This window comes from Camelina sativa, chromosome 19, assembly GCF_030686135.1.
Source record: "Camelina sativa cultivar CO46 ecotype springtype chromosome 19, ASM3068613v1".
NCBI classification, from domain to species: Eukaryota; Viridiplantae; Streptophyta; class Magnoliopsida; order Brassicales; family Brassicaceae; genus Camelina; species Camelina sativa.
Genome location: NC_141898.1, coordinates 20,111,655 through 20,137,190, shown reverse-complemented (window position 1 = coordinate 20,137,190; position 25,536 = coordinate 20,111,655).

Here is a 25,536-nt window from a genome sequence, read left to right as displayed (position 1 = left end):
CGAAACAGGCTTAAACCGAGAAAACAGGCTAAAACCGAGAGAAAACATTGATTCGAAGTAGTAAACAGCTATGTTAATCTTTGTAGGAAAGAAATATGTAACAATCCAACATTTGACTAATTATAAGTGTTCGGGTTGAATTTGGAGTATTTAGACACTACTTATACCCATTTTGTCCTGAAAGAGGCTTAAACCGAGAAAACATTGATTCTAAGCAGTAAACAGCTTTGTTACTGTTTCTAGGGTTAGAGTGTGTGAAAATCCAATGCATTTGACTAATTGTAAGAGTTCGAGATGAATTTTGGGTGTTCAGACACCACTTAAACTCGTTTTATCCCGAAACAGGCTTAAACCGACAAAAAAAAGGCTAAAACCGAGAGAAAATATTAATTTGAAGCAGTAAACAGCTATGTTACTCTTTCTAGGGAAAAAAATATGGAACAATCCAACATTTGACTAATTATAAGAGTTCGGGTTGAATTAGGAGTATTTATACACTACTTATTCCCATTTTGTCCTGAAACAGTCTTAAACCGAGAAAAAATTGATTCTAAGCAGTAAACAGCTTTTTATTGTTTCTAGGGTCAGGGTGTGTGAAAATCCAATGCATTTGACTAATTGTAAGAGTTCGAGATGAATTTTGGGTGTTTAGACACCACTTGAAATCGTTTTATCGCGAAACAGGCTTAAACCGAGAAAACAGGCAAAAACCGATAGAAACCATTGATTCGAAGCAGTAAACAGCTATGTTACTCTTTCTAGGGAAAAAATATGTAACAATCCAACATTTGACTAATTATAAGAGTTCGGATTGAATTTGGAGTGTTTAGACACTACTTATACCCATTTTGTCCCGAAATAGGCTAAAACCGAGAAAACATTGATTCTAAGCAGTAAAATGCTTTGTTACTGTTTCTACGGTCAGAATGTGTGACAATCCAATGCATTTGACTAATTGTAAGAGTTCGGGATGAATTTTGGGTGTTTAGACACCACTTAAACTCCTTTTATCTCGAGACAGGCTTAAACCGACAAAAAAAGGCTAAAACCGAGAGAAAATATTAATTTGAAGCAGTAAGCAGCTATGTTACTCTTTGTAGGGAAAAAAATATGGAACAATCCAACATTTGACTAATTATAAGAGTTCGGGTTGAATTTGGAGTGTTTAGACACTACTTATACCCATTTTGTCCTGAAATAGGCTAAAACCGAGAAAACATTGATTCTAAGCAGTAAACAGCTTTGTTACTGTTTCTAGGGTCATAATGTGTGAAAATCCAATGGATTTGACTAATTGTCTAGGGTCAGAGTGTCTGAAAATCAATTGCATTTGACTAATTGTAAGAGTTCGAGATGAATTTTGAGTGTTTAGACACCACTTAAACTCGTTTTATCCCGAAACAGGCTTAAACCGAGAAAACAGGCAAAAACCGAGAGAAACCATTGATTCGAAGCAGTAAACAGCTATGTTACTCTTTCTAGGGAAAAAATATGTAACAATCCAACATTTGACTAATTATAAGAGTTCGGGTTGAATTTGGAGTATTTAGACACTAGTTATACCCATTTTGTCCCGGAACAGGCTAAAACCGAGAAAACATTGATTCTAAGCAGTAAACAGCTTTGTTACTGTGTCTAGGGTCAGAATGTTTGAGAATCCAACGCATTTGACTAAATTTCTAGGGTCAGAATATGTGAAAATCCAATGCATTTGACTAATTGTAAGAGTTCAGGATGAATTTTGAGTGGTTAGACACCACTTAAACTCGTTTTATCCCGAAACACGCTTAAACCGAGAAAACAGGCTAAAACCGAGAGAAAACATTGATTCGAAACAGTAAACAGCTATGTTACTCTTTCTAGGGAAATAATATGTAACAATCCAACATTTGACTAATTATAAGGGTTCGGTTGAATTTGGAGTATTTAGACACTACTTATACCCATTTTGTCCCGGAACAGGCTAAAACAGAGAAAACAATGATTCTAAGCAGTAAACATCTTTGTTACTGTTTCTAGGGTCAATATGTTTGAAAATCCAATGCATTTGACAAATTGTAAGAGTTCGGGATGAATTTAGAGTGTTTAGACAACACTTAAACCCGTTTTATCCCAAAACATGCTAAAACCGAGATAACAGGCTAAAACCGAGAGAAAACATTGATTGGAAGCAGTAAACAAATATGTTACTCTTTCTACGGTCAACATATGTAAAAATCCAATGCATTTGACTAATTATAAGAGTTCGGGTTGAATTTGGAGTGTTTAGACACCATTTATACCCATTTTGTCCCGAAACAGGCTTAAACCGAGAAAACATTGATTCTAAGCAGTAAACAGCTTTGTTACTGTTTCTAGGGTAAGAATGTGTGAAAATCCAAAGCATTTGACTAATTGTAAGAGTTCGGGATGAATTTTGAGTGTTTAGACACCACTTAAACTCGTTTTATCCCGAAACATGCTTAAACCGAGAAAACAGGCTAAAACCGAGAGAAAATATTGATTCGAAGCAGTAAACAGCTATGATACTCTTTCTAGGGAAAAAAATATGTAACAATCCAACATTTGACTAATTATAAGAGTTCGGATTGAATTTGGAGTGTTTAGACACTACTTATACCCATTTTGTCCTGAAACAGGCTAAAACCGAGAAAACATTGATTCTAAGCAGTAAAATGCTTTGTTACTGTTTCTACGGTCAGAATGTGTGACAATCCAATGCATTTGACTAATTGTAAGAGTTCGGGATGAATTTTGACTGTTTAGACACCACTTAAACTCGTTTTATCCCGAAACAGGCTTAAACCGAGAAAACAGGCTAAAACCGAGAGAAAACATTGATTCGAAGTAGTAAACAGCTATGTTAATCTTTGTAGGAAAAAAATATGTAACAATCCAACATTTGACTAATTATAAGTGTTCGGGTTGAATTTGGAGTATTTAGACACTACTTATACCCATTTTGTCCTGAAACAGGCTTAAACCGAGAAAACATTGATTCTAAGCAGTAAACAGCTTTGTTACTATTTCTAGGGTTAGAGTGTGTGAAAATCCAATGCATTTGACTAATTGTAAGAGTTCGAGATGAATTTTGGGTGTTCAGACCCCACTTAAACTCGTTTTATCCTGAAATAGGCTTAAACCGACAAAAAAAAGGCTAAAACCGAGAGAAAATATTAATTTGAAGCAGTAAACAGCTATGTTACTCTTTCTAGGGAAAAAAATATGGAACAATCCAACATTTGACTAATTATAAGAGTTCGGTTTGAATTAGGAGTATTTAGACACTACTTATTCCCATTTTGTCCTGAAACAGTCTTAAACCGAGAAAAAATTGATTCTAAGCAGTAAACAGCTTTTTACTGTTTCTAGGGTCAGGGTGTGTGAAAATCCAATGCATTTGACTAATTGTAAGAGTTCGAGATGAATTTTGGGTGTTTAGACACCACTTGAACTCGTTTTATCCCGAAACAGGCTTAAACCGAGAAAACAGGCAAAAACCGATAGAAACCATTGATTCGAAGCAGTAAACAGCTATGTTACTCTTTCTAGGGAAAAAATATGTAACAATCCAACATTTGACTAATTATAAGAGTTCGGATTGAATTTGGAGTGTTTAGACACTACTTATACCCATTTTGTCCCGAAACAGGCTAAAACCAAGAAAACATTGATTCTAAGCAGTAAAATGCTTTGTTACTGTTTCTACGGTCAGAATGTGTGACAATCCAATGTATTTGACTAATTGTAAGAGTTCGGGATGAATTTTGGGTGTTTAGACACCACTTAAACTCCTTTTATCCCGAGACAGGCTTAAACCGACAAAAAAAGGCTAAAACCGAGAGAAAATATTAATTTGAAGCAGTAAGCAGCTATGTTACTCTTTGTAGGGAAAAAAATATGGAACAATCCAACATTTGACTAATTATAAGAGTTCGGGTTGAATTTGGAGTGTTTAGACACTACTTATTCCCATTTTGTCCTGAAATAGGCTAAAACCGAGAAAACATTGATTCTAAGCAGTAAACAGCTTTGTTACTGTTTCTAGGGTCATAATGTGTGAAAATCCAATGGATTTGACTAATTGTCTAGGGTCAGAGTGTCTGAAAATCAATTGCATTTGACTAATTGTAAGAGTTCGAGATGAATTTTGAGTGTTTAGACACCACTTAAACTCGTTTTATCCCGAAACAGGCTTTAACCGAGAAAACAGGCAAAAACCGAGAGAAACCATTGATTCGAAGCAGTAAACAGCTATGTTACTCTTTCTAGGGAAAAAATATGTAACAATCCAACATTTGACTAATTATAAGAGTTCGGGTTGAATTTGGAGTATTTAGACACTAGTTATACCCATTTTGTCCCGGAACAGGCTAAAACCGAGAAAACATTGATTCTAAGCAGTAAACAGCTTTGTTACTGTGTCTAGGGTCAGAATGTTTGAGAATCCAACGCATTTGACTAAATTTCTAGGGTCAGAATATGTGAAAATCCAATGCATTTGACTAATTGTAAGAGTTCAGGATGAATTTTGAGTGGTTAGACACCACTTAAACTCGTTTTATCCCGAAACACGCTTAAACCGAGAAAACAGGCTAAAACCGAGAGAAAACATTGATTCGAAACAGTAAACAGCTATGTTACTCTTGCTAGGGAAATAATATGTAACGATCCAACATTTGACTAATTATAAGAGTTCGGTTGAATTTGGAGTATTTAGACACTACTTATACCCATTTTGTCCCGGAACACGCTAAAATAGAGAAAACATTGATTCTAAGCAGTAAACATCTTTGTTACTGTTTCTAGGGTCAATATGTTTGAAAATCCAATGCATTTGACAAATTGTAAGAGTTCGGGATGAATTTAGAGTGTTTAGACAACACTTAAACCCGTTTTATCCTCCGTTTTATCCCAAAACATGCTAAAACCGAGATAACAGGCTAAAACCGAGAGAAAACATTGATTGGTAGCAGTAAACAAATATGTTACTCTTTCTAGGGTCAACATATGTAACAATCCAATGTATTTCACTAATTATAAGAGTTCGGGTTGAATTTGAAGTGTTTAGACACCATTTATACCCATTTTGTCCCGAAACAGGCTTAAACCGAGAAAACATTGATTCTATGCAGTAAACAGTTTTGTTACTGTTTCTAGGGTAAGAATGTGTGAAAATCCAAAGCATTTGACTAATTGTAAGAGTTCGGGATGAATTTTGAGTGTTTAGACACCACTTAAACTCGTTTTATCCCGAAACCGGCTTAAACCGAGAAAACAGGCTAAAACCGAGAGAAAATATTGATTCAAAGCAGTAAACAGCTATGTTACTCTTTCTAGGGAAATAATATGTAACAATCCAACATTTGACTAATTATAAGAGATCGGTTGAATTTGGAGTATTTAGACACTACTTATACCATTTTGTCCCGGAACACGCTAAAACAAAGAAAATATTGATTCTAAGCAGTAAACAGCTTTGTTACTGTTCCTAGGGTCAAAATGTTTAAAAATCCAATGCATTTGACTAATTGTTAGAGTTCGGGATGAATTTAGAGTGTTTAGACAACACTTAAACTCGTTTTATCCCGAAACAGGCTTAAACCGAGAAAACAGGCTAAAACCGAGAGAAAATATTGATTCGAAGCAGTAAACAGCTATGTTACTCTTTCTAGGGAAAAAAATATGTAACAATCCACCATTTGACTAATTATAAGTGTTCGTTGAATTTGTAGTGTTTAGACACTACTTATACCCATTTTGTCCCGAAACAGGCTAAAACCGAGAAAACATTGATTTTAAGCAGTAAAATGCTTTGTTACTTTTTCTACAGTCAGAATGTGTGACAATCCAATGCATTTGACTAATTGTAAGAGTTCGGGATGAATTTTGACTGTTTAGACACCACTTAAACTCGTTTTATCCCGAAACAGGCTTAAACCGAGAAAACAGGCTAAAACCGAGAGAAAACATTGATTCGAAGTAGTAAACAGCTATGTTAATCTTTGTAGGAAAAAAATATGTAACAATCCAACATTTTACTAATTATAAGTGTTCGGGTTGAATTTGGAGTATTTAGACACTACTTATACCCATTTTGTCCTGAAACAGGCTTAAACCGAGAAAACATTGATTCTAAGCAGTAAACAGCTTTGTTACTGTTTCTAGGGTTAGAGTGTGTGAAAATCCAATGCATTTGACTAATTGTAAGAGTTCGAGATGAATTTTGGGTGTTCAGACACCACTTAAACTCGTTTTATCCCGAAACAGGCTTAAACCGACAAAAAAAGGCTAAAACCGAGAGAAAATATTAATTTGAAGCAGTAAACAGCTATGTTACTCTTTCTAGGGAAAAAAATATGGAACAATCCAACATTTGACTAATTATAAGAGTTCGGGTTGAATTAGGAGTATTTAGACACTACTTATTCCCATTTTGTCCTGAAACAGTCTTAAACCGAGAAAAAATTGATTCTAAGCAGTAAACAGCTTTTTACTGTTTCTAGGGTCAGGGTGTGTGAAAATCCAATGCATTTGACTAATTGTAAGAGTTCGAGATGAATTTTGGGTGTTTAGACACCACTTGAACTCGTTTTATCCCGAAACAGGCTTAAACCGAGAAAACAGGCAAAAACCGATAGAAACCATTGATTCGAAGCAGTAAACAGCTATGTTACTCTTTCTAGGGAAAAAATATGTAACAATCCAACATTTGACTAATTATAAGAGATCGGTTGAATTTGGAGTATTTAGACACTACTTATACCATTTTGTCCCGGAACACGCTAAAACAAAGAAAATATTGATTCTAAGCAGTAAACAGCTTTGTTACTGTTCCTAGGGTCAAAATGTTTAAAAATCCAATGCATTTGACTAATTGTTAGAGTTCGGGATGAATTTAGAGTGTTTAGACAACACTTAAACTCGTTTTATCCCGAAACAGGCTTAAACCGAGAAAACAGGCTAAAACCGAGAGAAAATATTGATTCGAAGCAGTAAACAGCTATGTTACTCTTTCTAGGGAAAAAAATATGTAACAATCCACCATTTGACTAATTATAAGTGTTCGTTGAATTTGTAGTGTTTAGACACTACTTATACCCATTTTGTCCCGAAACAGGCTAAAACCGAGAAAACATTGATTTTAAGCAGTAAAATGCTTTGTTACTTTTTCTACAGTCAGAATGTGTGACAATCCAATGCATTTGACTAATTGTAAGAGTTCGGGATGAATTTTGACTGTTTAGACACCACTTAAACTCGTTTTATCCCGAAACAGGCTTAAACCGAGAAAACAGGCTAAAACCGAGAGAAAACATTGATTCGAAGTAGTAAACAGCTATGTTAATCTTTGTAGGAAAAAAATATGTAACAATCCAACATTTTACTAATTATAAGTGTTCGGGTTGAATTTGGAGTATTTAGACACTACTTATACCCATTTTGTCCTGAAACAGGCTTAAACCGAGAAAACATTGATTCTAAGCAGTAAACAGCTTTGTTACTGTTTCTAGGGTTAGAGTGTGTGAAAATCCAATGCATTTGACTAATTGTAAGAGTTCGAGATGAATTTTGGGTGTTCAGACACCACTTAAACTCGTTTTATCCCGAAACAGGCTTAAACCGACAAAAAAAGGCTAAAACCGAGAGAAAATATTAATTTGAAGCAGTAAACAGCTATGTTACTCTTTCTAGGGAAAAAAATATGGAACAATCCAACATTTGACTAATTATAAGAGTTCGGGTTGAATTAGGAGTATTTAGACACTACTTATTCCCATTTTGTCCTGAAACAGTCTTAAACCGAGAAAAAATTGATTCTAAGCAGTAAACAGCTTTTTACTGTTTCTAGGGTCAGGGTGTGTGAAAATCCAATGCATTTGACTAATTGTAAGAGTTCGAGATGAATTTTGGGTGTTTAGACACCACTTGAACTCGTTTTATCCCGAAACAGGCTTAAACCGAGAAAACAGGCAAAAACCGATAGAAACCATTGATTCGAAGCAGTAAACAGCTATGTTACTCTTTCTAGGGAAAAAATATGTAACAATCCAACATTTGACTAATTATAAGAGTTCGGATTGAATTTGGAGTGTTTAGACACTACTTATACCCATTTTGTCCCGAAACAGGCTAAAACCGAGAAAACATTGATTCTAAGCAGTAAAATGCTTTGTTACTGTTTCTACGGTCAGAATGTGTGACAATCCAATGCATTTGACAAATTGTAAGAGTTCGGGATGAATTTTGGGTGTTTAGACACCACTTAAACTCCTTTTATCCCGAGAGAGGCTTAAACCGACAAAAAAAGGCTAAAACCGAGAGAAAATATTAATTTGAAGCAGTAAGCAGCTATGTTACTCTTTGTAGGGAAAAAAATATGGAACAATCCAACATTTGACTAATTATAAGAGTTCGGGTTGAATTTGGAGTGTTTAGACACTACTTATACCCATTTTGTCCTGAAATAGGCTAAGACCGAGAAAACATTGATTCTAAGCAGTAAACAGCTTTGTTACTGTTTCTAGGGTCATATTGTGTGAAAATCCAATGGATTTGACTAATTGTCTAGGGTCAGAGTGTCTGAAAATCAATTGCATTTGACTAATTGTAAGAGTTCGAGATGAATTTTGAGTGTTTAGACACCACTTAAACTCGTTTTATCCCGAAACAGGCTTAAACCGAGAAAACAGGCAAAAACCGAGAGAAACCATTGATTCGAAGCAGTAAACAGCTATGTTACTCTTTCTAGGGAAAAAATATGTAACAATCCAACATTTGACTAATTATAAGAGTTCGGGTTGAATTTGGAGTATTTAGACACTAGTTATACCCATTTTGTCCCGGAACAGGCTAAAACCGAGAAAACATTGATTCTAAGCAGTAAACAGCTTTGTTACTGTGTCTAGGGTCAGAATGTTTGAGAATCCAACGCATTTGACTAAATTTCTAGGGTCAGAATATGTGAAAATCCAATGCATTTGACTAATTGTAAGAGTTCAGGATGAATTTTGAGTGGTTAGACACCACTTAAACTCGTTTTATCCCGAAACACGCTTAAACCGAGAAAACAGGCTAAAACCGAGAGAAAACATTGATTCGAAACAGTAAACAACTATGTTACTCTTGCTAGGGAAATAATATGTAACGATCCAACATTTGACTAATTATAAGAGTTCGGTTGAATTTGGAGTATTTAGACACTACTTATACCCATTTTGTCCCGGAACAGGCTAAAACAGAGAAAACAATGATTCTAAGCAGTACACATCTTTGTTACTGTTTCTAGGGTCAATATGTTTGAAAATCCAATGCATTTGACAAATTGTAAGAGTTCGGGATGAATTTAGAGTGTTTAGACAACACTTAAACCCGTTTTATCCCAAAACATGCTAAAACCGAGATAACAGGCTAAAACCGAGAGAAAACATTGATTGGAAGCAGTAAACAAATATGTTACTCTTTCTACGGTCAACATATGTAAAAATCCAATGCATTTGACTAATTATAAGAGTTCGGGTTGAATTTGGAGTGTTTAGACACCATTTATACCCATTTTGTCCCGAAACAGGCTTAAACCGAGAAAACATTGATTCTAAGCAGTAAACAGCTTTGTTACTGTTTCTAGGGTAAGAATGTGTGAAAATCCAAAGCATTTGACTAATTGTAAGAGTTCGGGATGAATTTTGAGTGTTTAGACACCACTTAAACTCGTTTTATCCCGAAACATGCTTAAACCGAGAAAACAGGCTAAAACCGAGAGAAAATATTGATTCGAAGCAGTAAACAGCTATGATACTCTTTCTAGGGAAAAAAATATGTAACAATCCAACATTTGACTAATTATAAGAGTTCGGATTGAATTTGGAGTGTTTAGACACTACTTATACCCATTTTGTCCTGAAACAGGCTAAAACCGAGAAAACATTGATTCTAAGCAGTAAAATGCTTTGTTACTGTTTCTACGGTCAGAATGTGTGACAATCCAATGCATTTGACTAATTGTAAGAGTTCGGGATGAATTTTGACTGTTTAGACACCACTTAAACTCGTTTTATCCCGAAACAGGCTTAAACCGAGAAAACAGGCTAAAACCGAGAGAAAACATTGATTCGAAGTAGTAAACAGCTATGTTAATCTTTGTAGGAAAAAAATATGTAACAATCCAACATTTGACTAATTATAAGTGTTCGGGTTGAATTTGGAGTATTTAGACACTACTTATACCCATTTTGTCCTGAAACAGGCTTAAACCGAGAAAACATTGATTCTAAGCAGTAAACAGCTTTGTTACTGTTTCTAGGGTTAGAGTGTGTGAAAATCCAATGCATTTGACTAATTGTAAGAGTTCGAGATGAATTTTGGGTGTTCAGACCCCACTTAAACTCGTTTTATCCCGAAACAGGCTTAAACCGACAAAAAAAAGGCTAAAACCGAGAGAAAATATTAATTTGAAGCAGTAAGCAGCTATGTTACTCTTTGTAGGGAAAAAAATATGGAACAATCCAACATTTGACTAATTATAAGAGTTCGGATTGAATTTGGAGTGTTTAGACACTACTTATACCCATTTTGTCCTGAAATAGGCTAAAACCGAGAAAACATTGATTCTAAGCAGTAAACAGCTTTGTTACTGTTTCTAGGGTCATAATGTGTGAAAATCCAATGGATTTGACTAATTGTCTAGGGTCAGAGTGTCTGAAAATCAATTGCATTTGACTAATTGTAAGAGTTCGAGATGAATTTTGAGTGTTTAGACACCACTTAAACTCGTTTTATCCCGAAACAGGCTTAAACCGAGAAAACAGGCAAAAACCGAGAGAAACCATTGATTCGAAGCAGTAAACAGCTATGTTACTCTTTCTAGGGAAAAAATATGTAACAATCCAACATTTGACTAATTATAAGAGTTCGGGTTGAATTTGGAGTATTTAGACACTAGTTATACCCATTTTGTCCCGGAACAGGCTAAAACCGAGAAAACATTGATTCTAAGCAGTAAACAGCTTTGTTACTGTGTCTAGGGTCAGAATGTTTGAGAATCCAACGCATTTGACTAAATTTCTAGGGTCAGAATATGTGAAAATCCAATGCATTTGACTAATTGTAAGAGTTCAGGATGAATTTTGAGTGGTTAGACACCACTTAAACTCGTTTTATCCCGAAACACGCTTAAACCGAGAAAACAGGCTAAAACCGAGAGAAAACATTGATTCGAAACAGTAAACAACTATGTTACTCTTGCTAGGGAAATAATATGTAACGATCCAACATTTGACTAATTATAAGGGTTTGGGTTGAATTTGGAGTATTTAGACACTACTTATACCCATTTTGTCCCGGAACACGCTAAAATAGAGAAAACATTGATTCTAAGCAGTAAACATCTTTGTTACTGTTTCTAGGGTCAATATGTTTGAAAATCCAATGCATTTGACAAATTGTAAGAGTTCGGGATGAATTTAGAGTGTTTAGACAACACTTAAACCCGGTTTATCCCAAAACATGCTAAAACCGAGATAACAGGCTAAAACCGAGAGAAAACATTGATTGGAAGCAGTAAACAAATATGTTACTCTTTCTAGGGTCAACATATGTAACAATCCAATGTATTTCACTAATTATAAGAGTTCGGGTTGAATTTGAAGTGTTTAGACACCATTTATACCCATTTTGTCCCGAAACAGGCTTAAACCGAGAAAACATTGATTCTATGCAGTAAACAGTTTTGTTACTGTTTCTAGGGTCATAATGTGTGAAAATCCAATGGATTTGACTAATTGTAAGAGTTCGGGATGAATTTTGAGTTTTTAGACACCACTTAAACTCGTTTTATCCCGAAACATGCTTAAACCGAGAAAACAGGCTAAAACCGAGAGAAAATATTGATTCAAAGCAGTAAACAGCTATGTTACTCTTTCTAGGGAAATAATATGTAGCAATCCAACATTTGACAAATTATAAGAGTTCGGTTGAATTTGGAGTATTTAGACACTACTTATACCCATTTTGTCCCGGAACACGCTAAAACAGAGAAATCATTGATTCTAAGCAGTAAACAGCTTTGTTACTGTTTCTATGGTCAGAATGTTTGAGAATCCAATGCATTTGACTAATTGTAAGAGTTCAGGATGAATTTAGAGTGTTTAGACAACACTTAAACCCGTTTTTTCCCAAAACATGCTAAAACCGAGATAACAGGCTAAAACCGAGAGAAAACATTGATTGGAAGCAGTAAACAAATATGTTACTCTTTCTAGGGTCAACATATGTAACAATCCATTGCATTTGACTAATTATAAGAGTTCGGGTTGAATTTGAAGTGTTTAGACACCATTTATACCCATTTTGTCCCGAAACAGGCTTAAACCAAGAAAACATTGATTCTAAGCAGTAAACAGCTTTGTTACTGTTTATAGGGTAAGAATGTGTGAAAATCCAAAGCATTTGACTAATTGTAAGAGTTCGGGATGAATTTTGAGTGTTTAACACTACTTAAACTCGTTTTATCCCGAAACAGGCTTAAACCGAGAAAACAGGCTAAAACCGAGATAAAACATTGATTCGAAGTAGTAAACAGCTATGTTAATCTTTCTAGGGAAAAAAATATGTAACAATCCAACATTTGACTAATTATAATAGTTCGGGTTGAATTTGGATTGTTTAGACAATACTTATACCCATTTTGTCCCAAAACAGGCTAAAACCCAGAAAACATTGATTCTAAGCAGTAAATAGTTTTTTTACTGTTTCTAGGGTCAGAGTGTGTGAAAATCCAATGCATTTGACTAATTGTAAGAGTTCGGGATGAATTTCGGGTGTTTAGACACCACTTAAACTCCTTTTATCCCGAAACAGGCTTAAACCGACAAAAAAGGCTAAAACCGAGACAAAATCTTAATTTAAAGCAGTAAACAGCTATGTTACTCTTTCTAGGGAAAAAAATATGGAACAATCCAACATTTGACTAATAATAAGAGGTCGGGTTTAATTGGAGTGTTTAGACACTACTTATATCCATTTTGTGCCAAAACAGGCTAAAACCGAGAAAACATTGATTCTAAGCAGTAAATAGCTTTGTTACTGTTTTTCTAGGGTCAAAATGTGTGAAATTCCAATGCATTTGACTAATTGTAAGACTTTGGGATGAATTTTGATTGTTTAGACACCACTTAAACTCAATTTATCCGCAAACAAGCTTAAACCGAGAAAACAGGCTAAAACCGAAAGAAAACATCGATTCGAAGCAGTAAACAGCTATGTTACTCTTTCTAGGGAAAAAATATCTAACAATCCAACATTTGACTAATTATAAGAGTTCGGGTTGAATTTGGAGTGTTTAGACACTACTTATACCCATTTTGTCCTGAAATAGGCTAAAACCAAGAAAACATTGATTCTAAGCAATAAACAGCTTTGTTACTGTTTCTAGGGTCATAATGTGTGAAAATCCAATGGATTTGACTAATTGTCTAGGGTCAGAGTGTGTGAAAATCCAATGCATTTGACTAATTGTAAGAGTTCGAGATGAATTTTGAGTGTTTAGACACCACTTAAACTCATTTTATCCCGAAACAGGCTTAAACCAAGAAAACAGGCAAAAACCGAGAGAAAACATTGATTCGAAGCAGTAAACAGCTATGTTACTCTTTCTAGGGAAAAAATATGTAACAATCCAACATTTAACTATTTATAAGAGTTCAGGTTGAATTTGGAGTATTTAGACACTACTTATACCCATTTTGTCCCGGAATACGCTAAAACCAAGAAAACATTGATTCTACGCAGTAAACAGCTTTGTTACTGTTTCTAGGGTCAGAATGTTTGAGAATCCAATGCATTTGACTAATTTTTTAGGGTCAGAATGTGTGAAAATCCAATGCATTTGACTAAATATAAGAGTTCAGGATGAATTTTGAGTGGTTAGACACCACTTAAACTCGTTTTATCCCGAAACAGGCTTAAACCGAGAAAACAGGCTAAAACCGAGAGAAAACATTGATTCGAATTAGTAAACATCTATGTTACTCTTTCTAGGGAAATAATATCTAACAATCCAATATTTGACTAATTATAAGAGTTCGGTTGAATTTGGACTATTTAGACACTACTTATACCCATTTTGTCCCGGAACACGCTAAAACAGAGAAAACATTGATTCTAAGCAGTAAACAGCTTTGTTACTGTTTCTAGGGTCAAAATGCTTGAAAATCCAATGCATTTGACTAATTGTAAGAGTTCAGGAAGAATTTAGAGTATTTAGACAACACTTAAACCCGTTTTATCCCAAAATAGGCTAAAACCAAGATACCAGGCTAAAACCGAGATAACAGGCTAAAACCGAGAGAAAACATTGATTGGAAGCAGTAAACAAATATGTTACTCTTTCTAGGGTCAACATATGTAACAATCCATTGCATTTGACTAATTATAAGAGTTCGGGTTGAATTTGAAGTGTTTAGACACCATTTATACCCATTTTGTCCCGAAATACGCTTAAACCGAGAAAACATTGATTCTAAGCAGTAAACAGCTTTTTTACTGTTTCTAGGGTAAGAATGTGTGAAAATCCAAAGGATTTGACTAATTGTAAGAGTTCCGGATGAATTTTGAGTGTTTAACACCACTTAAACTCGTTTTATCCCGAAACAGGCTTGAACAGAGAAAACAGGCTAAAACCGAGAGAAAATATTGATTCGAAGCAGTAAACAGCTATGTTACTCTTTCTAGGGAAAAATATGTAACAATCCAACATTTGACTAATTATAAGTGTTCGAGTTGAATTTGGAGTGTTTAGACACTACTTATACCCATTTTGTCCCGAAACAGGCTAAAACCCAGAAAACATTGATTCTAAGCAGTAAATAGTTTTTTTACTGTTTCTAGGGTCAGAGTGTGTGAAAATACAATGCATTTGACTAGTTGTAAGAGTTCGGGATGAATTTTGACTGTTTAGACACCACTTAAACTCGTTTTATCCCGAAACAAGCTTAAACCGAGACAACAGGCTAAAACCGAGAGAAAACATTGATTCGAAGTAGAAACAGCTATGTTAATCTTTCTAGGGGAAAAATATGTAACAATCCAACATTTGACTAATTATAAGAGTTCGGGTTGAATTTGGAGTGTTTAGACACTACTTATACCCATTTTCTCCTGAAACAGGCTTAAACCGAGAAAACATTGATTCTAAGCAGTAAACAGCTTTGTTACTGTTTCTAGGGTCAAAGTGTGTGAAAATCCAATGCATTTAACTAATTGTAAGAGTTCGGGATGAATTTTGGGTGTTTATACACCACTTAAACTCCTTTTATCCCGAAACAGGCTTAAACCGACAAAAAAAAGGCTAAAACCGAGAGAAAATATTAATTTGAAGCAGTAAACAGCTATGTTACTCTTTCTAGGGAAAAAAATATGGAACAATCCAACATTTGACTAATTATAAGAGTTCGGGTTGAATTTGGAGTGTTTAGACACTACTTATACCCATTTTGTCCTGAAACAGGCTTAAACCGAGAAAAAAATGATTCTAAGTAGTAAACAGCTTTGTTACTGTTTCTTGGGTCAGAGTGTGTGAAATCCAATGCATTTGACTAATTGTAAGAGTTCGAGATGAATTTTGGGTGTTTAGACACCACTTGAACTCGTTTTATCCCGAAACAGGCTTAAACCGAGAAAACAGGCAAAAACCGAGAGAAACCATTGATTCGAAGCAGTAAACAGCTATGTTACTCTTTCTAGGGAAAAAAATATGTAACAATCCAACATTTGACTAATTATAAGAGTTCGGGTTGAATTTGGAGTATTTAGACACTACTTATACCCATTTTGTCCCGGAACAGGCTAAAACCGAGAAAACATTGATTCTAAGTAGTAAACAGCTTTGTTACTGTTTCTAGGGTCAGAATGTTTGAGAATCCAATGCATTTGACTAATTTTCTAGGGTCAGAATGTGTGAAAATCCAATGCATTTGACTAATTGTAAGAGTTCAGGATGAATTTTGAGTGGTTAGACACCACTTAAACTCGTTTTATCCCGAAATAGGCTTAAACCGAGAAAACAGGCAAAAACCGAGAGAAAACATTGATTCGAAACAGTAACCAGCTATGTTACTCTTTCTAAGGAAATAATATGTAACAATCCAACATTTGACTAATTATAAGAGTTCGGTTGAATTTGGAGTATTTAGACACTACTTATACCCATTTTGTCCCGGAACACGCTAAAACAGAGAAAACATTGATTCTAAGCAGTAAACAGCTTTGTTACTGTTTCTAGGGTCAAAATGTTTGAAAATCCAATGCATTTGACTAATTGTAAGAGTTCAGGATGAATTTAGAGTGTTTAGACAACACTTAAACCCGTTTTATCCCAAAACATTCTAAAACCGAGATAACAGGCTAAAACCGAGATAACAGGCTAAAACCGAGAGAAAACATTGATTGGAAGCAGTAAACAAATATGTTACTCTTTCTAGGGTCAACATATGTAACAATCCATTGCATTTGACTAATTATAAGAGTTCGGGTTGAATTTGAAGTGTTTAGACACCATTTATACCCATTTTGTCCCGAAACAGGCTTAAACCAAGAAAACATTGATTCTAAGCAGTAAACAGCTTTGTTACTGTTTCTAGGGTAAGAATGTGTGAAAATCCAAAGCATTTGACTAATTGTAAGAGTTCGGGATGAATTTTGAGTGTTTAACACCACTTAAACTCGTTTTATCCCGAAACAGGCTTAAACCGAGAAAACAGGCTAAAACCGAGAGAAAATATTGATTCGAAGCAGTAAACAGCTATGTTACTCTTTCTAGGGAAAAAAATATGTAACAATCCAACATTTGACTAATTATAAGTGTTCGGGTTGAATTTGGAGTGTTTAGACACTACTTATACCCATTTTGTCCCGAAACAGGCTAAAACCGAGAAAATATTGATTCTAAGCAGTAAAATGCTTTGTTACTGTTTCTACGGTCAGAATGTGTGACAATCCAATGCATTTGACGAATTGTAAGAGTTTGGGATGAATTTTGACTGTTTAGACACCACTTAAGCTCGTTTTATCCCGAAACAAGCTTAAACCGAGACAACAGGCTAAAACCGAGAGAAAACATTGATTCGAAGTAGAAACAGCTATGTTAATCTTTCTAGGGAAAAAATATGCAACAATCCAACATTTGACTAATTATAAGAGTTCGGGTTGAATTTGGAGTGTTTAGACACTACTTATACCCATTTTGTCCTGAAACAGGCTTAAACCGAGAAAACATTGATTCTAAGCAGTAAACAGCTTTGTTACTGTTTCTAGGGTCAAAGTGTGTGAAAATCCAATGCATTTGACTAATTGTAAGTGTTCGGGATGAATTTTGGGTGTTTATACACCACTTAAACTCCTTTTATCCCGAAACAGGCTTAAACCGACAAAAAAAGGCTAAAACCGAGAGAAAATAATAATTTGAAGCAGTAAACAGCTATGTTACTCTTTCTAGGGAAAAAAATATGGAACAATCCAACATTTGACTAATTATAAGAGTTTGGGTTGAATTTGGAGTGTTTAGACCCTACTTATACCCATTTTGTCCTGAAACAGGCTTAAACCGAGAAAAAATTGATTCTAAGCAGTAAACAGCTTTGTTACTGTTTCTCGGGTCAGAGTGTGTGAAAATCCAATGCATTTGACTAATTGTAAGAGTTCGAGATGAATTTTGGGTGTTTAGACACCACTTAAACTCGTTTTATCCCGAAACAGGCTTAAACCGAGAAAACAGGCAAAAACCGAGAGAAAACATTGATTCGAAACAGTAACCAGCTATGTTACTCTTTCTAAGGAAATAATATGTAACAATCCAACATTTGACTAATTGTAAGAGTTCGGTTGAATTTGGAGTATTTAGACACTACTTATACCCATTTTGTCCCGGAACACGCTAAAACAGAGAAAACATTGATTCTAAGCAGTAAACAGCTTTGTTACTGTTTCTAGGGTCAAAATGTTTGAAAATCCAATGCATTTGACTAATTGTAAGAGTTCAGGATGAATTTAGAGTGTTTAGACAACACTTAAACCCGTTTTATCCCAAAACATTCTAAAACCGAGATAACAGGCTAAAACCGAGATAACAGGCTAAAACCGAGAGAAAACATTGATTGGAAGCAGTAAACAAATATGTTACTCTTTCTAGGGTCAACATATGTAACAATCCATTGCATTTGACTAATTATAAGAGTTCGGGTTGAATTTGAAGTGTTTAGACACCATTTATACCCATTTTGTCCCGAAACAGGCTTAAACCAAGAAAACATTGATTCTAAGCAGTACACAGCTTTGTTACTGTTTCTAGGGTAAGAATGTGTGAAAATCTAAAGCATTTGACTAATTGTAAGAGTTCGGGATGAATTTTGAGTGTTTAACACCACTTAAACTCGTTTTATCCCGAAACAGGCTTAAACCGAGAAAACAGGCTAAAACCGAGAGAAAATATTGATTCGAAGCAGTAAACAGCTATGTTACTCTTTCTAGGGAAAAAAATATGGAACAATCCAACATTTGACTAATTATAAGAGTTTGGGTTGAATTTGGAGTGTTTAGACCCTACTTATACCCATTTTGTCCTGAAACAGGCTTAAACCGAGAAAAAATTGATTCTAAGCAGTAAACAGCTTTGTTACTGTTTCTCGGGTCAGAGTGTGTGAAAATCCAATGCATTTGACTAATTGTAAGAGTTCGAGATGAATTTTGGGTGTTTAGACACCACTTAAACTCGTTTTATCCCGAAACAGGCTTAAACCGAGAAAACAGGCAAAAACCGAGAGAAAACATTGATTCGAAACAGTAACCAGCTATGTTACTCTTTCTAAGGAAATAATATGTAACAATCCAACATTTGACTAATTATAAGAGTTCGGTTGAATTTGGAGTATTTAGACACTACTTATACCCATTTTGTCCCGGAACACGCTAAAACAGAGAAAACATTGATTCTAAGCAGTAAACAGCTTTGTTACTGTTTCTAGGGTCAAAATGTTTGAAAATCCAATGCATTTGACTAATTGTAAGAGTTCAGGATGAATTTAGAGTGTTTAGACAACACTTAAACCCGTTTTATCCCAAAACATTCTAAAACCGAGATAACAGGCTAAAACCGAGATAACAGGCTAAAACCGAGAGAAAACATTGATTGGAAGCAGTAAACAAATATGTTACTCTTTCTAGGGTCAACATATGTAACAATCCATTGCATTTGACTAATTATAAGAGTTCGGGTTGAATTTGAAGTGTTTAGACACCATTTATACCCATTTTGTCCCGAAACAGGCTTAAACCAAGAAAACATTGATTCTAAGCAGTACACAGCTTTGTTACTGTTTCTAGGGTAAGAATGTGTGAAAATCTAAAGCATTTGACTAATTGTAAGAGTTCGGGATGAATTTTGAGTGTTTAACACCACTTAAACTCGTTTTATCCCGAAACAGGCTTAAACCGAGAAAACAGGCTAAAACCGAGAGAAAATATTGATTCGAAGCAGTAAACAGCTATGTTACTCTTTCTAGGGAAAAAAATATGTAACAATCCAACATTTGACTAATTATAAGTGTTCGGGTTGAATTTGGAGTGTTTAGACACTACTTATACCCATTTTGTCCCGAAACAGGCTAAAACCGAGAAAACATTGATTCTAAGCAGTAAAATGCTTTGTTACTGTTTCTACGGTCAGAATGTGTGACAATCCAATGCATTTGACTAATTGTAAGAGTTTGGGATGAATTTTGACTGTTTAGACACCACTTAAACTCGTTTTATCCCGAAACAAGCTTAAACCGAGACAACAGGCTAAAACCGAGAGAAAACATTGATTCGAAGTAGAAACAGCTATGTTAATCTTTCTAGGGAAAAAATATGCAACAATCCAACATTTGACTAATTATAAGAGTTCGGGTTGAATTTGGAGTGTTTAGACACTACTTATACCCATTTTGTCCCGGAACACGCCAAAACAGAGAAAACATTGATTCTAAGCAGTAAACAGCTTTGTTACTGTTTCTAGGGTCAAAATGTTTGAAAATCCAATGCATTTGACTAATTGTAAGAGTTCGGGATGAATTTAGAGTGTTTAGACAACACTTAAACCCGTTTTATCCCAAAACATGCTAAAACCGAGATAACAGGCTAAAACCGAGATAACAGGCTAAAACCGAGAGAAAACATTGTTGGAAGGCCATTCCTAGCCACTGTTGGAGCAGTTATTGATGTCAAAGAGGGTCTTGTGACCTTGAACATTGCTGAAGATATAGCCATGAAGTTTAACATCTATAACCCAACCAACCTTCCTACCATTGATGATCAACCTTTTACTATCAAGGACAAAGGAGGTCAAGAAGGTTCAAGTGGTGAAGCTACTCCAAAGGCTAAGCTCTCCTTTCAAGATGATTCTGTGGAAAAGCTTAAGAGGTCAGTTCAAGAGTTGACTAGTATGGTTGAGGATCTTCAAGTTAAGCTGAACAAGAGGTCCTTAAGGAAGGCAAGACCAAGGCTCAAAATCAAGAAGAAACATGGTTTGTGTGTTAAGGGTGAGGTGATCAAGGATCAACTTCACAGTGATCAAGAGGTTCCAGGGAGGATTTCATCACCTCCTTGGTATCTAAACCAAGTCTAAAAAGGACACCAAAGTCAAGCTTAGTGACTTTAAACAAGCTCACTAGGGAGGAAGTCCCTAAGGTATCCTTTGTAAATATGGTTTATTTTCCTTGTAGTTTTGATGTGTTTTCTTTTTTGTTTGTGTTGGACAGGCCTTTAGGTGAGAATGTAGTTGGGTAAGGAGGGAATTAGACTTGGAGAAGGAGACTCGCAAGCCCACTCGACCTACCCACGAGAGGTACTCGACCGAGCTGGAAAGGAATTGAGGCCCATTTGATCTTCAAATCACTAGAACGATCGAGTGGAGGGAAGAACAAGAAGAAAAATTTTGAAATTTCAAAATTTGGTCAAGGTGCTCGACCGTGTACAGTCGAGTGTGGGGTCGAGTGGCAGCAAAAAGCAGGTCAAAGATTCCCATTTCAAATTTGAATGGTATGGACGCTCCACCCTTGTCCCTTTGTCCCCTTAGCTTCTTTATATAGACCTTGCACGAAACTATGCCTCTCACATTCTCTCATTTGCTCAAAACCATTGAATTAAAGTTTTAAAGTCTCTCTCATAGCTTATCTTTTGCTCAAGCTTAGTTCTTTCAAGTTTTTGGTTCACTAACCTATTAACTTTGAGCTTTGAGTCTATTCCCTTCAGTTCTATTCAAAAAATGTCTTCAAGAATCACCAGGAAGTCTCAACAAACCACTGCAACCTCCATGGAACGTCATGATGCTAGCCTTGAATCAAGAGGACAAGCTGGAAGGACCACTTGACGCCCCACTCGATCATGCACTCGACCGAGTGGTGGTTCGAGCAGCCGGTCGAGCGAGATGCCGCGTCCAAGGGGAGAGAGAGTTGAGGAAGATCCTGAGAGGACTGAGAGTGAGGGAGGCTACCAAGAGATTAACCCTTCTGCAAAAATGGAACAAATGGCATGGGAAGAGGTTTGATAAGCTGAAGAAGAAGGTGACCAACATGGCTAAGTCCATCAAGGGCTTAAAGAAGGAGATTGCTGAGTTGAAGAGTGGGAATTCTTCACCTACACCATCAAGCCCTTTGAGGAGGAGTAGCTCAACTAGAGCACTTTCTAGAGTTGCGAACCCTGTGGAATCAGCTAGGGCTTCAATGTATGAGCTAAATCAGAGGAAGATGAGCTCAAGTACCCGAGAACAACCCTTTTCAAGGTACTCAACCGGGTCACTCGAGCACCCACTCGACCGAGCACCTCCAATGCACTCGGCCGAGTTCCAGCCCAGATCAACCTATGGCTTCCCACCTCCAGCTGCTTGTCCAGGACATCAAGGTTACCCTCCCATCCCACCCCAGTACTTCATGGATCCAGCACTCTACCAGCAGCAAGGTCAACATTTTGACACTCGTGGTCCAGCTCGACCCCCCCACTCGAGCACGTACTCGACCGAGTCCCGGTCGATCCCCATCGTCGAGCTGACCCAATCTCCACCTCCAAGTCACCAACAAGCCCCCAACTACTCCTATGATAGCATGCAGATGGATGTGGACAACTACTTCCACAATCCCTAAGGTACCACTATCACCTTCCCTTGTAGATATCATTGCATTTGACATTGTGTTTTGTTTTTTGTTTTTCATCTTGAATCCTCAATCAAATTTCTTTCACACAGGGACTGTGTGATTTAAGTTTGGGGGAGGGTTTGAGATAGCATTTGATGTTGTGTTTTGTTTTCTTATTTCAAATTTTTAGCATCATCATGTTAATACTTGCATAGCATCTAAGGCATAGAAAAACCCTAAAAATTTGAAAATTTTTGCAAAAATCTTTATAAAAAAAAAGAGTGTTCATGTAGTTTGCACTGCACATTAGGATCTTGTTTAGCATGTTTCATGTAGGATTGTATAGTATTTGCATTAGGGATCTATGATGAGTATTCCCTTGTTAGCTTGTTTATTCACTAGACTAGGATCAATGCCCAAGTTAATAGTACTTTGATGCTAGTTGAGTGGTTAGAAGAATAAGATTGAACCAAGCCTTGAATTCCTACATTGCATTTGGTCTAAATTGAAGCATGTTGAGATTTGAAACCATTTCCTATTTATAAGAACCTAATATTGACTTTCAATTATCAATGTGTGCATTGCTTTAAACTCATGGATACCATATACATATTTGGATCATCTTCTTCCTTTTTACCACTCTTGTTGATCCAAGTAGCTGATTTCCTCATTAAGAATCAGTTCCCCTACCCCTAAACCAAACCTTCTTTCAAGCCATGTTTATTCTTGTGTGTGTGAGGCCTATTTTTGGGATTGAGCTTGGTAGAAAGTGTTAGGTTTGAACTGACAAGAGTAAAGTCTTGTGTAGTTCTAGTTTGCATTTTTCAAACTAGATAGGACTAGGTGGTTCACTTGTTGGGTTTGGGACTTGGCTATTATGAAAAGAAAAGAGAAAAAAAGAGAAAGAAAAGGTTAGAGTCTTTAGGAGGGGAATGTGTTTAAGTAAATTTAAAGTCTAGTGAAAGAATGGGAAGAATAAGGTTGTTTAAAGATGGTTCTAGTTAAAGAAAAGAAAGAAAGAAAAGAGAAGTCTAGCAAAATGCTTATATGTCTTAAGAATAAGAAGAAAAGAGAACCATAGCAAATAAGTAAGAATCCCCCATTCCACTAGAAAGATCAAATAAGAAACCTCTCCTAAGACTTTAAAACCAAAAGAGAAAAGGGTGAAAAAGAAGAAAAGAAGTTAAAGGGTAGCACTAGGACCAATTGGGTTTAGATTGATAGGATAAACACTTTGGGTGCCTTTGGGTAGACAAGGTTTTGTTCTTGTATGTGTCTAAGTGTTCTTACCTTTAGCATTCTTCTAAAGCTCAATTCATTTTTTTTTATGAGAGAACCTTGATATTGATAAGCCCTACTCTAAAAAGAGACCATCATTGTCTCTAAACCTTTTACTGCCAAGCCAAATGAGTTTAAGCATTGCATAGAATTGATTCATGTTCTTGATTAATGAATGTTAAAGGAAATGGTTGATTTGAATGCATGTGGATGTCTAAGGCTCAAATTAGTGAAGGTTGTGATATGCTTGGCTAAAGTCTATAAGTATAGCTCATTCAACTTGCATCATAGTACTAGTAACTTGGACATTGATTCTAGATAGTCTATTTGCAAGCTTTAGGAGCTGAGATCCCACTTTCAAACCTCACCTACCTTCTTTTGTCTTGATTATTTGCTTGAGGGCAAGCAAAGACTAAGTTTGGGGGTGTTGATGTTCATATATTTTACCTTGTTTTCCCTTAGTTTATTCACAACTTTTGCATCTTTTGCTATCCATTTAGGCCATTATTGTGTAGCTTTAGGACTAATCATGCATTAGAGTGTAGTTGCATTGCATTTGCATCTTTTCATGCATAAACAGGTGATTTTGGAGCTTAAGGAGCATGGAAGCAATGCTGAGGAGAAGTGAAGCAATCCTGAGGAGAAAACAAGAGAGTTAAAGCTGTAGAATCAAGGTCCGGAGTCCAACTCGACCGCACCACTCGACCACCACTCGACCGTGTGCTGAGGAGGACTCGACCGAGTGGAGAACGCACGAGAGATGCCAGCTCGACCCCTCCCACTCGACCGAGCACTGGTCGAGTTGACCGAGCCGTTGACTACTTTGACTTTTTGTATTTTTAGGGCTTCCACCTCACCCTCTATATAAAGCCCTTGTACCTGCAGCCACCAAAGAGTCCAGCTTTTTAGAGAGTCTAAAACCTAGTTTTTACCTTTTTTAGATATTATTCCTTTTGCACTTTTCTTTTATTTTAGATTTTGTACTTGTTTGAGAGAGAAAGACTAGATTCTTATATTTTGTTTGTTTCATAACTTTCAAAGTATTAAGATTTCGAGTTTTATTCCTTCATCAATATTGTAGATCTCTGTTTCATCTTTCCAATGATGCAAGTTTCATTATTTTCTGGGTTTTTGACATATTTCACCATGTGTTCTTGTGAGTAGTTTGTTTAGGACCTTGAGGATGGGTTAGGCTGGGTTGATCTTGTGGTTTGTTTGATTTGGTCAAGCTTGATTGTTGTAGATCTCTTCTAGGCTAGATGATCTTAATGCTGATCCTATATCTGAGAGGGTAGGGTTTGATTTCAAGCATCTTAGCATCACACCAATGTCTAAGGAGCATAGATAAGGCTAGATCTAGAGCTTACCATTAGGCTTGCTAAGAGATTAGAAGTCTTGTTTGGTTTGAGATGTATTGCTTAATGCCTGCTTGTGTAGATTCTTTTCTTTGTGCGAACAAGTCTAGAATTGCATAGGTTTGATTGTTTCTTGCCATGAGAGTGGATTAAACATGTATTAGAATAGTATGTCTAGAGATCAGCTCAATGTTTGCTTGAGATTTGTTGACCAAGTTAGATAACCACAATGATTAGCTCAGCCCATGAATCCCTCCTCAAGGCCTTCTTTGTTTATTGAAATCCTAGTCTAAATATCATTGCTTGCTTGTTGTTTGATTGGTTTTAGCATTGCTCTGTTTTTCTTGTGTTGCTCTGTTTTCACGTTTAAGTCTAGCTCGACCACGTACTCGACCTACACTCGGTCGAGTGCTGCTCGAGTTCATCCCCAGAACTTGTGTTTTTGATTTGTGATTGTCTTGTTTCATTCCTGTTTCATTTCCATTGTATTCACGTAGTTTCCTGTTCATTACTTGTCTTGCATTAGTTCATTAGCATAGTTTCTATCTTTGTTCTAGTTTCATTATAGCTTTAATTTGTTTGTTCTGTTTGCATTTAGTATCCTGTTCTAGTTGTTTTTACTTTCTGCATTTCATATCTCATTTTAGGATTGTTAGTGACAAACAATCTTTACAATTGGCTTGACTTAGACTCATATGCACATCTTAATTGTTCACAATCACTCAGATAGGATTGACACCTCT